Below are 14,709 nucleotides of genomic sequence, written 5' to 3' on the forward strand. Positions count from 1 at the left end.
ATTTGAACACTCGCAATATCTGAGTTACCGGATAATAAAATACTGTTAAATGTTTGGGTATAATCGAGATAGAATACTTTTTCTGTGCCAGGATTTGACGTTTCTTGATTTGAGTACAAAATTCTTGAATTTTCTCTGAGAGAGAGATTACAAATAATATTCTTAACACTGTTTTATGTTCCTTAGGTATGTTATTAATCAAAAAACTACGAAGGATTAGAACCATATATTTTGAATACGTGATGAAAGCCATTGGTAGAATAAAGATAAAGACAAGTGGGAGTGGGGGTGGTGCAGAAATTCTGAAGGCACGGCACATCGCGTGCCATGGAATCATTGTTTGATCTCCATATAGGTATAAGTCTTTACATGACGTGCAAGCATACCATATAACCTTTGGTGTGGGGCTTCTGCATTCGTATTTGGATATTGTTTCAATATTCGATAATAATAAATATTTGAAAAATAAAACGCAATTAAATGTGTAGAAAATTGGCAGGGCGGTGGCAGCCCGGGGCGCATATTGAGTCATTTGATGGCCAGAGATTTGCATTGCACACAAACACACTCATGGGCGTGTCTCTGGGTGGTCAGATATAGATACACACATGGAAACCCATTTAGCTGGCCTGGCCATGACGCAAGAGCTCCAAAATGAAATCAAATTAAACAATTTACTTGTGCCTTTGTGCGTGACAACTCAAGGGAGAATGCAAACAAATTTTTGTTGCATACATAAATATATCAAGTGAAAAATATAATAAAATGGAATAGAATAAAATTGAAAATACAATATGCAATACCAGCTATATACCTGCCACCCCACTTCGCTACCAATGTATATTTATATATATATATAATATGTACATAATGCCCACTCGGGCTGCCACATCCTAGTTTTCTTCTGAGCCACTCGATTGGCTGCAGCCAAAGATGAGTCTAGCACTAGAGGTGTAGCTGGGCTGGGACACAGGTGGCTCGTTTTGCCCAACTCCTTTGACCAGCCATGCAGATTTTGAATGTGTCGCATTTTAGGACATCCCAAGTGCATCTAAGTGTGCATGTGTGTCTGTGTGTGAGTGTATGCCTTTGGGCTGCAAATGACAACGAAAGAAGAGACCATTTCATTGGCGGAGGGGTGGGGCGTGGTTGGGTTCAGGTCAAATCAGGCGTAAGACTTTGAACCCGCTCCCTCCATCAGCCGCTGCTTCTGCTGCAATTTCTGTGAGGTTGACTCTTAAAAGATTTGTCTACTAATGCTTGGCCCGCACAGGTGCTTGGGTTCTCTTAGAATATATTTATCTGGTTGGATTTATGGACAGGTTGCAGTGTGCGTTGGCCTGTGCGTAATGCTTTGCCAGGTGCGTCTTTCGCTGTGCATAATTAATGAAATATAAAATGCAAACTTAATTTTCCTAATAGTTGTGCACATGCATGCTATTTTTAGTTTTTCATTTCATGTGGCTAGGCAATAGATAAGAGTCATATTGGTAAGAGATGCGTCAAGCCACATAGACGAATTGCTACAAAATAGAACAGTGCAAATTGGCCAAGTTAATCACGTCAGACTGAAACAATATATGCATATGTATTAAGTGTCTGTATAGTTGTGTTCGTATCCTGTATCTGGGCCTAAATGACCTGGGCTTGGTAGCCCGCACTCATCAATTATATCCGCATGCGAGGGCTCCGCTAGTCGCTAGTCGGTCGCCGCTTTGCTTAAGGTGTCTCGCAATGGCGCTGGGCACATTTATGTAAGACATTCCACACACAAATCTAGAACAATTGCATGTGGCACCCCCTGGTGCGAGGCTTAATGGCTATTTAAAGTCGCTTCGATTCAGGTTCAGATTCAGATTCAGACTTTGACTCGCATGTCGCGCCGCTGTTAGCGGCAATAGAAATTAGTTTTATTAAAGACAGAGCCCGAGTCGGGTAACATTTCCTTTTGCGCTGGCCATTATTTTCAGCCCCGCAACCCGTTGCACGCTGCCCTCCCGCAATAGCCCGCGGCACTATTGCTCCATTTTGCATTTGGAAAATGGACGTGGGCGCGCAAATAATGAATTTTTCTATATAAATCACCCGCGTCAATGGGCCTGGCCCATTGATATTATAGAGCGAGAGGGATGGGTAAGCGCCTCAATATGTAAACATTTCAGCGGCATTTCGACTCTGCCCATGGCCAGCTGAAAGGGTTGTACAAAGGGGGTGTGTCAGTGTGCCGTAGGTGTGTTTAATAGTCATTTTTCGATGTCTTGCGATCGTTATCACCTCTGCTTATTATTAATATTATTATAATGAATTTTTTTTTGTTTGCAGCAAGCTGGGAGTTCTGGCTGTAGTAATTTGTTTGCCTTTCTTCTTATTGGAATTTATTACTTAATAAGTTGAAATGCTTCTGACCATTTTATGATGGCCCCAAAGCCCCCAGGTCGGGGGCTTACTTTTCGGGCAATTTTTACGAGCGCGGGCTCAGCAATTTTGTTGATTTTTAGTTTTTAAATGGACGCTGGACCGCGGCTTAATTTCAGAAAGTCTCAAAGATAATAAAACTATAAAAAGAGGTCAGCATCTAGAAAGCGATCCTTCGGCCAAAGCAGGCTGGTAACGCTTTTATTAATTTTTATGGGCCCTTTCTTGCTTGTATAAGTTTATCAGGAAATTTGCAATAAAACACGTAATACATGCGCCTCAAGTATTGCTAAGGTTCCTGACAAATTGGCGACGCAGTTTTACGAGCGTCTACCCGGCACAGTTGTGATTGAATTATTGATAAAGTGATTACACTCCGCTGAAGCTCTCAGGGCGTTTTCATAAGCGCTTAAACTGGACAGGCCGTAAAAATCGTTGACCGTATTCATTAGATGGCGAGCATTGAGTTAATTAACAGCACTGCAGCAAGTATCGTGAAGGGCAAGGCAGGGGAGGGGAGGGATGGTGTGGTGTGGGACGCAGCAGCGACTGAAGATTTATCGAATACGCATTTGAGATTGGGCCCACTGTCCACTGTCCAGATGTCAGGCGACACACGCCGGCACAATCCATCTCTGTATTTGTTTATCTTATGGCACATACGCCACAAAAAGAATGCTGAAGGTTTTGTTGCCGAGGGTTGGAAATGGAAATTCAAGTATATGTATGTTTGTAGGGTCGGGGGCGCTGTTTGGAACTTGCTTCTTCACATAGCTGGGCACGTACGGTGACGGTACAACCAAAGCCAAAACAAAAAAAAAACCAAATGTTGTTTAAACTTTGCAAACAAGTTTGCTTGTTTTTCTTTTGTGTTGCGTTATTTTCTTCAATGTGTATGTGTGTGTGTGTGTGGTGGCCCGTGGACTCGCATTTTCATAGATAGCATTCGAAATTGAAAGCGAAATTGCCGTTCAGCATGTGTGACAACAGCCCAGGAACGGACAGAAGCATCACGAGCTGTGATATATTAACTGACATCGGGTCTAACTTCAAGACCGAGCGCAGCATCTTATGCGTATGTCGGATGGTGTCCAAAATTGGAAGTGACAATGAATGCATATCCGAAACACAAGCACAACACGCACACAGGAATATCAACACACAGATACACGCATACACACACGTGTCGTGCCGTCTGCCTTGCTGGATTAGTTTTGGTTAAGCATGGGTATTATACCCTTGCAGTGAGCGTAATTAGGTTTATCGTTAATATATAGCATACTTTTTTGGGCATAAAGAAAGTTACACTTGACCAAACTATTGGGAAGTTCAATTAAAAAAACCTGTATTCCAAACGTTAAATGTGTTCAATATGTATTGAAGTAGTTTCCAAATTCGACATAGTTTAGTGATATTTTTTTAAAGAGTATTACTGCTTCGGCTTGCCCAGCATTCTTTATATGATGTGTTTGCTTTGGCCGTTTGGCGATTTGGCGCAACTTTTTTTTGCGGGTGACGAATGGCGATAATGCTGTTTGTTGTTTCAACTTTGAAATGAGAAAAGTTTGAGACGGGTCGACGAGCAGTCATAAGCCATGGCAAACGATTGAAAAATTGCATATGAATGCGAGGGGCACACAGAAACAGTGCATAGTTTACGGGGCCAAAAGGGTCGTCAAATATTTCGGCATACTTTCGAAAGCCGCAAGTAAGCGAAATTAGCCTGCTGCACACATATACTCGCACACATAGTTGCTTAGTTTAAACCCTGCTTAGACGATGCCCTCTTGCGGTAATAAATTAGTCACGGCAGAGATGTGGGCCGAGAGAACAAAAGAGACAAGAAACACACACACACTCACAAGCAAACAGAACGCACACTCGTGTCTACAGATGGACAAACAAACGGGAGCCACAACATAGAATGGGTGGACAGCTATAGCCAGGACCAAAGGAAAAAGTTAAAAAGGATAAATCGCTTGTGTTCATCGCTCTTCGCACATAATAAATGTATCTTTTACTTGCGCAGCTCGAGAAGTTGCCCAGCGTCTCCTTTGCGTTGGCGTAAGTAACTTGGCCCCAAGTGAACCGCCCAACCACCCAAAACACACAGCCAGAAAGAAAGAGATGCGGAGATAGAGTGAGAGAGACAGACAGAGAAAGGCATAGAGGCGCCCATGTGTATGTGTAGTATATAAACTTAACAGCATTTGGCTATCTTTTTGCAATTGATGTATTACACATAAAAGTTTTCAGACCCCACACATCCTCGCCATGTACTCGAATTGCTATTCCTATTTCTATTGCGCTCTAAGAATGTATGTGTGTGTGCGTGTGTGAGTGTGTGTGTGTGCGTGCGAGTGAGCGTGTGTATGTACAAAACGTCGACGTCCAAGACATTCACAACGGCCACGTCCGCAAACAAAACGCACGCATACAATTACAAAACTGTTACACGTATGTGAGGAAAAAGGCAAGAACTACGAGGATATGGAAAGGAGAGAGCAGCGTGGTCGGGTTGGGACAGGACAACGGGTTGGGAGTGCAAAGGAATATTGTAAACCGACTGCAAAATAAATACAAAAACTTTTAATGCCCTCGGCTGGCGTCGCAACCGTTGAAAAATGCCCTGCTTTCCCCTTACAAACACACACACACACAGAGACACACACATACAGGCGGTGGGGGAAGGGCGAGGTATAGACAGACGGACAGACATTGAACGTCTTCGGACTCATTGCCACTTGTAAAAAGGAACTACATACAATGACAACAAACACATACTCTCATACACATGCACACACACACATGCATGCCCACAAGCACGCATACATACATATACACGCATACATAAAACAGACAAGAAAATCGCACATTCACATATGCATGCGAATCCTCGCCCTCGTGTGCGTCCTCGCCCATAACTCATCTATCAATTTTCACGTACTTGGGCCGCAGTTGCTGTGTCTCGGTACGGGTTTGAGGCTGGGTTTGTGTTCGGGTCTGGGTCTTAAGCCTGGACCTTAGAACTTGAAATGGGGCGTCTTATTGCCAAAATGTAGCCTTTTACTTTTTCTCGTATGATGCACACTGGTTTGAAATTATGTAATTGCAAGAATATCGGAATCATATACAATTATTGGCAAAAATATTATCTTCTGGGATAAAATAACCAAAATATTTACTCTCAAAACTCATACAAAAAGGCTTCAAGTTTTACTGTTTGAATTAATGTACAAAATTAGTTTATATTCTGGCTAGATCTTAAGATAATCGTGAGCGTAGTTAAGACTAATTTGTAGTGGGAAATCTGCTTTATTTAAGGCTATATATTTACTAATACTTATGCAACAAAAGTGTTATTTAAAGAAGAAATTTGGACGAAAATATTTAGGCAATACAGCTCCTTACGGCAAGGTAAACTTTTTTTAAGGTAAAATAACCACAACATTTTCGGTTGCCTATAAAAATTATAAACTTTTTCCAAAGGAGCTTTATCTTGAGCGGTGCCACTGTGCTGTGCTAGGCGTGCCGGAGGCCCGACTCCTTGGGCACTGTGTACTTAAAGTTCTCTCCTTTACGCACACTCGTGCACTCGCGTGAGTTTGAGTTTGAGTCCTGTGTAGTCTGCACACAAACAAATCCAATACAACACAACAGAGTCGGGCAACAATGAGAGCTGACAGCCCCGAAATGTCATTTTATCTTGGTGGTCATTAGAACGGAGTCCCGTCTGGGCAGACCTTGGTTTGTTGGCAGTTTGTCGGCGCAACTTCCAGTCATCAGCTTCACCCCCGCATCCACACAAGCACACACGCGCACGCCGACATTCACATGCAGACACATGCAGACATACGCAGACTGCGACTAAAGATGTTGGTAACTGGCAAGCATTTGGTTCTTCGTCTTTGGCCAAGATTATCTCCTTTACTTTTGGTGGCAACAACTTTTTGTTGTCCTTGCCGGGTCTGCTACTCTTCAGCTCTTTGGCTCTTCCACACTGTTCAGTTCAGTTTGTGCTGTGTTGTGTGCGATAGTCGGTTTTTGGCTTGGTTCTGCATGAAGTATTTTACTCTTCGCCCATACACTCACTCACACAGACACATATACACGCTCACACAAACGCCGAGGGACCTATGGATATATTAACTTGGCTATTGTTTTTGTAGTCGTTGTTGGTTTTATTTTAACACGCCGCATGCAGCCCAGCTAGGCACATACAGATACTCACGCACACACACATACATACCGGGAGGCGAGCCCTTATGCGTCTGTGTGTATGTGTGTGGTATTGATGCGGCTAGTTTGATGTATTACCCCAAAAAACGAAATGTCTGTATCGCTTATGCGGGGCCAACACAGAATAGAAATGGGCATTTTGGCATTTCGATTTAGTTGCTCACACACACACAAACACACACACACACACACATATTTATATACATACGAATGTGTAGAGAGACAAACGATGATTACGCCATCGGATGCTCTCATTCTCGCACACACACATACACACATATCCCGGGCTTTGACTGCTTTCCTCTGGTCCCTGCTTTTTCGCCGTCTCGCTCATGCGGGCCTTTTTATGGGCATTTTGTATAATACATCATCGACAAACATGTTTGCAAAGTGTGTACGAATATTATATGGGAATATAACTGTTATTGTTGTTGTTGTTGTTGTTACTGCTTTTTGCGCACGCTTTCGCTCTCGTGTTTGCCCCTACCCCCTTACGGCCGGCCAGAGGGTCGCCGGGATGGGGATGGGTCGCAGCAAGAACAATTGCAAGGACATGTGCGATGGATGCTGACGTTGACGCCAATGGTGTCGCTAATGGAATGGCAATGGAGCGAAGGGCGTTGGACGTTCAAAGTTGGGCGATGCTTAGGCCGGTACGGCAACTATACGGTACGGCCATCTGCTGATGGGGTTGGATGGATGGACCATGTACGCCCGAAATGTATTCGCTTTGAATTATTTCCAAAAATATACGGCATCAGCGTCAAAGCCGAAGCCGAAGCCGACGTTGACGTTGACGTAGACGCAGGCAGCAAAAAAGTTTGCCCAAAAACTTGTTGTTGTTGGGTCGTCCATGTTTTGTGTGCGTGTGTGTGTGTGCGTTTCGGTTAGTTTGGCGTACAGTTTTGTGAATTTGAATTAAATGTACATAGTTTTAGATTGCGTAATTCATTAGTACAGTCAGAGCATTGCTAGACCTAACCAACACCCAACAAATAGCGCCACACTGGGGCGCTACCCCCCCACCTCCAACCCTCATACAGCGACTACCGACCATCCACAGCCTCCCGTCGACGCACACACGGGCAATGATGAACGATGTGGTCGTATGTGGTTAGCATAGGGTTGGGGTAATTTAGATGGGGAAAGGGTGCTAAGGATTTGTTACAGGCGGTGCGTACGCTCGCGTGTGTGTGTGTGTGTGCGTGGGGAGAGAGGCGGGGGCACACAAGTTTTGTTGGCCGGGACGTTTGCGGGCGTGACAAAAGCAAATAAGCATAGTTCTACTGAGGTTGCCATCATAGCTGATCCCTTGCGCATGGTGGTGAGAAATCGAATGCCAAGCTGCTCTTAGGTGAGCTACAGGCGTCCCAGATGGATCTAGTCCAGCTGGGCGCACTTCACTCAAAACCCAGCGAATGAGCAACGAAAGCAGCAATACCAAAAGATGAATTGCTGTATGGCTGCTAAAGGCAGCTAGCGTTAAAAGGAGTAAAGCTTTGGGGGCCTATCCCACCTTCTTCTGACCGACCTTCTGTCGACTGTCCTGTCCGTCGAACACTTGCGCCGCACTATTTATGCTACAATTTATTACTTTATGGGCAGAGAGAGAGAGAGAGAGAGAGAGAACTTCTGGTACAACTTGCTCATCTGTTCGCTCGTCTTTCCTGAGCGGGTGGGCAGACGCTTTGTTTACGGGCCAGCGATTGTATTTAACTTTAAGAGGAGCGGCCTGGGACGAAGGAGGACAACACTGAGAGTAATGCTGGAATGGGGTGTGAATGAAATGCGATGGTAATGAATGTATGAATTTAGAACGCAACTGAAAACCGGCGAGACATTTGGGCGAGATAGTTTTTGCCCACTATCAGCCAGCGATGCCGATGCCAAGCATTGGTAACAGGGCCAGGGCTGGGGCAGGAAATGAGTAGAGGAAGTTTTAGTTTCATATTCATTTGGAGGGTTTGCCGGGGTCGGCATCGCACGGTTTGGGGTTTCGGTTTGGTTTGAGCCAGCCAGCAGAGTCATTGCGATAGCGATGCTGCCACTGCGGTTGGCACCCGGCACGGGAGAGGGTAAAATGTTGTACAGCTGTCTCTCTTTGGCATTTGTGAAGCTGCCCGAAAGTGTGTGTGCATGTGCGTGTGTGTGTGTGTATTCGTTAGAAAGTTTGAATTGTATTGAAATTGTATTTTGTTAAAATTCATGTTTGTTATTGCTGCTGTTCGTGTTGTTGTTGTAGTTTAGACGTCGTTGGCCAACCATTTTGTCGGCCTGTCGCTTTGTGTGTGTACGTCTGACTCTGTGTGTCTGTGCGCCTGACTGTATGAGTCTGTGTGTTTTTGTATGTGTGTGTGTAAGTGGGCGACCGAGCGTATGAGTAATTTTATTTAACTGCTCGGCTGTGTATGTGTATGTGTTTATGCCTGCAGTTGTGTGTGTGTGTGTGCGTATAATTTTCTGGTAGCGTAACTAAAAACTCTTTTCGACATATTTTCGTACCCTGAAGAGCCATCGCTTAGGTGTGTATGTGTGTATAAACACTGCTGCTTAAATTGTGTGTGCGTATCTCTGTGCCTGGGAGTGTCAAGCGTCCAGCTAAATAAATCGCACAGCCAAATAAATAAGGAAACAATAAATCAATAAGTAGACTGTGCGACTTATTTAAAAGAGCGATTAATAATCTACAGCAGGAGCTTATACAACTCTGTGACCATCTCAGCTAAAGGGATCATACAGAGACAAATATTTAACAATTCAACTAGCTAAATTCAAAGTAGACCTCTCTAAGAAACAGAAAAATATTTGTAAAAAATATGGCACACTGTTTCGCTTCCATTGCCGGTCAAACGGGTTCGGGTTCAGAGAGTTCATGAATCGTTGCCGCAAATATATCATCGACACGTTAGATTCACATATACAAGCACACACAAGCTCGCACACACAAATGTATGTATTTGAATTGAGGTCCACAGGATTCGATCGCACAAATTGCTCATTGCTGAGGAAATATTTGCAATAAATTTAGTTTATGGCTTCGGCTGTTGGCACTCGCCTGACTGACACCCACACATACTGAATCTCACACTCGCACCACCCAACTCCACACAGTACGATTTCTGTTTAGGCGCGCTGTCAATGCCTGAATTATATGCGAGTGTGCGTCGATACTTAGAAATATTAAAATGCAGCACTCATCCTGTTTGATACCCTCTCACCCTAGGTTGCCCTCAGATACACCGCCCACCGCTGTGGTCAGTACGCACATATGAAATATATATATTCGCAGTGTTCTGTCCGATGAGGGAGGTGGACCGTTCGGTTTATTGATGTAATATCCTTCAATTATTATGGATATTTGGCGAATTCCTGCGTATCCGCATGTGCTGTGCTAATGGGAATGGGTTGAGGGTGCAGCGGTGGCAAGCTTTCACGGTGAAGAGCCCGAAGCGTATGACGCGGCTTAATTAACTGACCCTAAACCGAAACCCCCGCAAAATGCGCTGTCAACAAAGGCTAAGGAGTGGGGAGGGAGTGGGGAAGATCTGAAGGAAATGAAATGCAAACAAACCATGTGTGCATGTGTGGGCTTGTGTGTGCGTGTGTGTGTGTGCGTAAAAGGATAAACCAAACGCAAAAGGCAGCAACGAGCTCCCGAGACCTTCTCAAGTCGCTCGTCCAGAAACGGAAGGTTTCGAGCTAGAGCTAGGAGGAGCAGGAGGCAGAGGGAGGACAGCAACTACTTTCGCATGTGCGGCAATAATTCATCCATTAAAAGGGATATCAATGTAAGGCACTAAGAGAAGGGGAGGGCGGGTGGTACACAGAAAATGCTGGAGATGAAGACGAAGTAGCAACGGGGTCAAATGGAAAAGGCCGAGCGAAGCAGCCGTCGCTTGTTCTACCGTACAACTTCCGTTTGAAAACCGCACGCACACACACACACACGCAAGAGCACATGCTCACAAACTGGTAATACAATCGCCGGAATTTGAAGGTTGAACGTTTTGGGCGGCTGTACGGTTGCTCATCGCTTGCTTACGGCTATCAATGGGTTCGAAAGCGAGGCAAGTAGCACTCACAGCGACACATGTATCCATAGATACATATATATTCACACACTCATGCACATACACACACACACACGCAGACACAGCATCAGCTTTGTGTGATAAGCAAAAATACCGAAAGGTTGCATGCAAGAGCTCGTTTCAAGGCTCGCAGCTCGGCTCTGTCACCGGCACGTGGCCAAAGAAGCTGGCAAAGATGGAGGAGGGCATCAAATGGACTCAGTCGCACACACTTACACTTGGACATGCGGCATCCATATGGATTTATGTAAATTCTATGCCCCAAAAATGACCTTTTTCCATGCGGCTGGCGCTGCCTAGTTCTCTTCCCAGAGTACGGCGTATGTGGAATGGTTTGTGTCTTTGACTTTTGTAATATTTTGTAGAAATAAATTCGCATTTGAAACGGATTCGGATTCGTAAGCGAAATCCTTAAGCATAACACCGACGACACCAACATGTATATATCTATTTATATGTGTTGTGTATGCACGTGTGTGTGCCTGTGTGTGTGTGTGTTTGTGTGAAAGACCACTTGAATTTAAAATACGACGGCTGAAAGGGCTGTATAGCCCACACAGTCAACCCAAAACCCTGGGACGAGTCCACCCCGAACCGAAACCGAATAGTTTTGAAAAGTTTTGCATTTGCCTGGGCTTTGTGTCTATATACCTAAAAGAGTCTGCGGTGTGTGTGTGTGTGTGTGCATGTTAAGCTCAAGTATCACAACAAAAACACAAAACAAGCAGCAACAACAAATTTTGTATAAATTTAATGTATTTTCTATAACAAACGCACAGCCTCGGCCTCAGAGCCTCTGTCCATACCCCACATGTATATAACTTGGACTTGGACTTCACATATTAAAATTATAATAATAATCATGTTTTTCCTTTTCCATTTCCATTTTTTTTTTACATATATTTCGGAAACTGTGTGCTAAACTATTTCAAACGAAGTTTAAGTAGAAATTAGAATTTTCAAGTGCTGCAATGGGCTTTCAGTTTTGGATTTGCTCCTTCCTCTCTTACCCCCTTCTAAATCCCTGAATGTGAGCATTCCGCTTTCGGTTAGCTTGTTGTTGCTGCCCCACACAATGACATAATCCCTCATCTACATAAACATTAGAGCGAGAATTTAACTCAAAAGTTTTTAGTTTCGGTTTCGTTTTCGGTCGAGCTTCCACTCGCCCACACCGTAACCCACCCCTTATGTACATTTCTGTGTGTGTGCCCGAAAGTGTCCCTGGCATTTTGTTACTCTATATATATACATATATATATCTATATATATATATCTATATAAGTATCAGATATGTGTATATAGGCACACATTGTGTGCAGGCTGTGCGTTTATGTGTGACGTGCAGCAGATGCGAGTTTTTGAAATTAATTTGATAACAATTTTTTTCTCTATTATTGCTGCTAGCTAGTGGTCAAGTGGGCGTGGCAATATCCATTGGGTAAAACTGTATTAAACTATTTTGCAATAAACCCTGTGCATACTCTTAGGCGCCTTAGAAAATATTGTGCAAACTAAGATTCACATATAGAAATGCTTTATTTAACTTTTGTGAATGGGATATTTGAAAACTTGAGCTTGGTAAAGAGATATAATACTTTAGGATTTGTTACCCAGCTTCTAAATGAAATGATCTTTGTAAAGAGACGCCATTGTAATTCGCAACCAGTTCTAAACCTTTCTACTAAACTGTTATTTAGAGGATCTGATGTTGAATAGCAAAAATTTGCTAGGTATAGTAGCAAAATACGTAAAAATAATAAATGCAGATATAGATGGCCAAGCATGCGAGCGACGCACGCACTGAAAACGTATTTCCAATAATTTTACTCATTATCCCTGGAGAAGTTTCTTGCGCCTGCCTGTCTGTGGCTCCTTCAGCATATTCATGTCCTGGCTGGGATGCAGGCGTGTGGGGCAAGTCAAGCTGGCCAAGTGGGTGCTACAAGGCGCGGTGAGTGTGTGTATGTATATGTATCCAAGTGGAGGGGTACGGGCAAATGTGCTAGGGAGGTGGCTTGCAAGCGTGTTGGCGTTAATGGTTCTTGATGAAATGAAATAATGGGTGCGTTTATTCACGTAATGTATTTGTATTTGTTACAGCAGCAACAACAACATATTTACAATAATAACACAGCTCGTAAAGCGAATGAATAACTGAAAGGAATGATTGAATGCCGGATAGAATGAAAGCGGCGCCCAAGCGACGACAACTACATGGCAAACGCCAACGTCGACGTCTAACAAAACGCTTTTCGTTAGTTTTCATTATTTTCCGCATTTAAGCGTATTTATTCCGTTGTTAATCGAATTTATTAAATGCAAACACGCCAACATATAGAAATGACTGCCATCATCCAACCCCAATTCGCACAATCACACACAAACACACACACACGAGCAGTTGGCCAACACGCACACTCACACTGCCGTGAACTGGGCGCGTTTGGTTTGGCTTAAGAAATGTTCTTCGGTTTGCCTGCTGCTAATTTTTTTGTATCCCTTGCTTTGTGTACATTGAATGTCTCTATTGTTGTCTATATATCATCTGAAGTTCCAGTTTTAGATGGAACTTTAACTAAAAATAGTTAGATTTTATTTCTGTTTATTTTAGTCTGGTACTTCGGCATTTCGTCATAAGATCGTTCTCTGGCTACGAAGAAATCTTAACCTTTGCAAGATTTTTAAAACATCAGTTGTAAGCTTAAGTCTAAAACTCTTAACTTCTGCAATTACCCATGGTATTAACTCGTCTAGAATTTTACCAAGTCTCTCAGCCAGATCAGCTCTGTCTGTTGAAATGGAACTGCCAACGCATCTGTGACAGTGCTGAATGAGATTTTTATACGAATGTGGCACAAAATAATGCATTTGCCCGTATGGGAGGAAGCAGCTGGCAAACAAAATTGAAAAAAAACTTTGCGCATTAGCTGGCCAGCGCCAGTCGGTCCGGCCAAGTCCGAGCTCCGCTGCTTTCTCCGTGCCGTTCTGCTCGTGGAACTTTTGCATTTGGCTTGCGCAAGAAATGAGCAAATGGCCTTATATGTCAATGATTTTTCTTCTCCCACGTATGTCGGCGCCAACTGCATTGGCGAAGAGATAACATGTGCCTGAGCAACTTTCTTGACGTCTTGCAGCCAACAACGGACGCCGAAAGATGGCGCTGAGCTGCCAAAGGGCTTGTTGTGTTGCCAAAAAGTCTTTCGTTCGCCTTTCTGAATATTACCGTTTGTCTTGGTGTTTTCCATTTTTTTGGGGGTTTTTTAATTTTTACACACATTCTATCTACACACACACGAGCTACACCTCCCCTTTGCTGTTATTATTTTGGCTGCCATTTATTTGCTGTCAATGTTTCGACTGCCTGCCGCCTGTCCACCTCCAGTCAGCCGGGGGCTGTTCGCTCGATCCCTGCTCGCTTTTTTTCTAGCTTTGCTATCATTTTCATTTTAAAATGTCGCTCAGACCAATGTCGTGGACGGCAACGCCTTCTAGAGGTCAGCGCCTGCTCCTACGCCTTGTTATTCAAGTCCTTTTTACGCTCCCAGGAGCGAAGCCGTCCCTCTATCGCCCCGTTTGCCCTGTCACCTTGGCGTTGGCTTCTACTTCTAGTCGTTTTGGGGCTGGCCACTTTATAAATGTTTCTGCAACGGATTTTGCAAAGTAAACTTTTTCGCCTTTGTAGTTTTTTGCTCAAACACTTGGCCCGCATCTGATTGTGACTGTGTGTGAAGAAGAAGAAGAAGGGCGCAAATATATTAAAATGCAAACCTAACTCATATTACTAAACTGAGCTGGCGTGGGCTGTACTGGACGGGATTGTAGCAAAGGCGAGTGGATACAGGGGGCTGAGCTTTCAAGTCCTTGCCACACATGTACGCAATTTCTAAGACCGTTTCGACCATTGCCGATGTGTTCGAATAAATCGAATGCACAAAAAAGCAATAAAATGAAATAAAATCTA

General features: G+C 43.8%; 1 protein-coding gene and 1 long non-coding RNA gene across 5 annotated transcripts in view; one reads left to right on the plus strand and one right to left on the minus strand.

The window, feature by feature from the left end:
* ab (abrupt) overlaps window positions 1-14,709 on the minus strand; it is a 35,015-nt gene that overhangs the window by 7,122 nt on the left and 13,184 nt on the right. The gene's annotated exons all lie outside the window — the stretch shown is intronic.
* On the plus strand, window positions 12,463-13,089 carry LOC135439382 (uncharacterized). Of its 2 annotated transcripts, none has more exons than XR_010438044.1 (2): window positions 12,463-12,699; window positions 12,849-13,089. It is a non-coding gene; the product is annotated as an uncharacterized LOC135439382 (long non-coding RNA). The 2 variants fall into 2 exon arrangements; XR_010438045.1 differs by having other exon boundaries at window positions 12,852-13,089.

This window comes from Drosophila montana, unplaced genomic scaffold (assembly GCF_035044405.1).
Source record: "Drosophila montana isolate Dmon_TW-CO22-7 unplaced genomic scaffold, ASM3504440v1 contig_402_1, whole genome shotgun sequence".
NCBI lineage: Eukaryota > Metazoa > Arthropoda > Insecta > Diptera > Drosophilidae > Drosophila > Drosophila montana.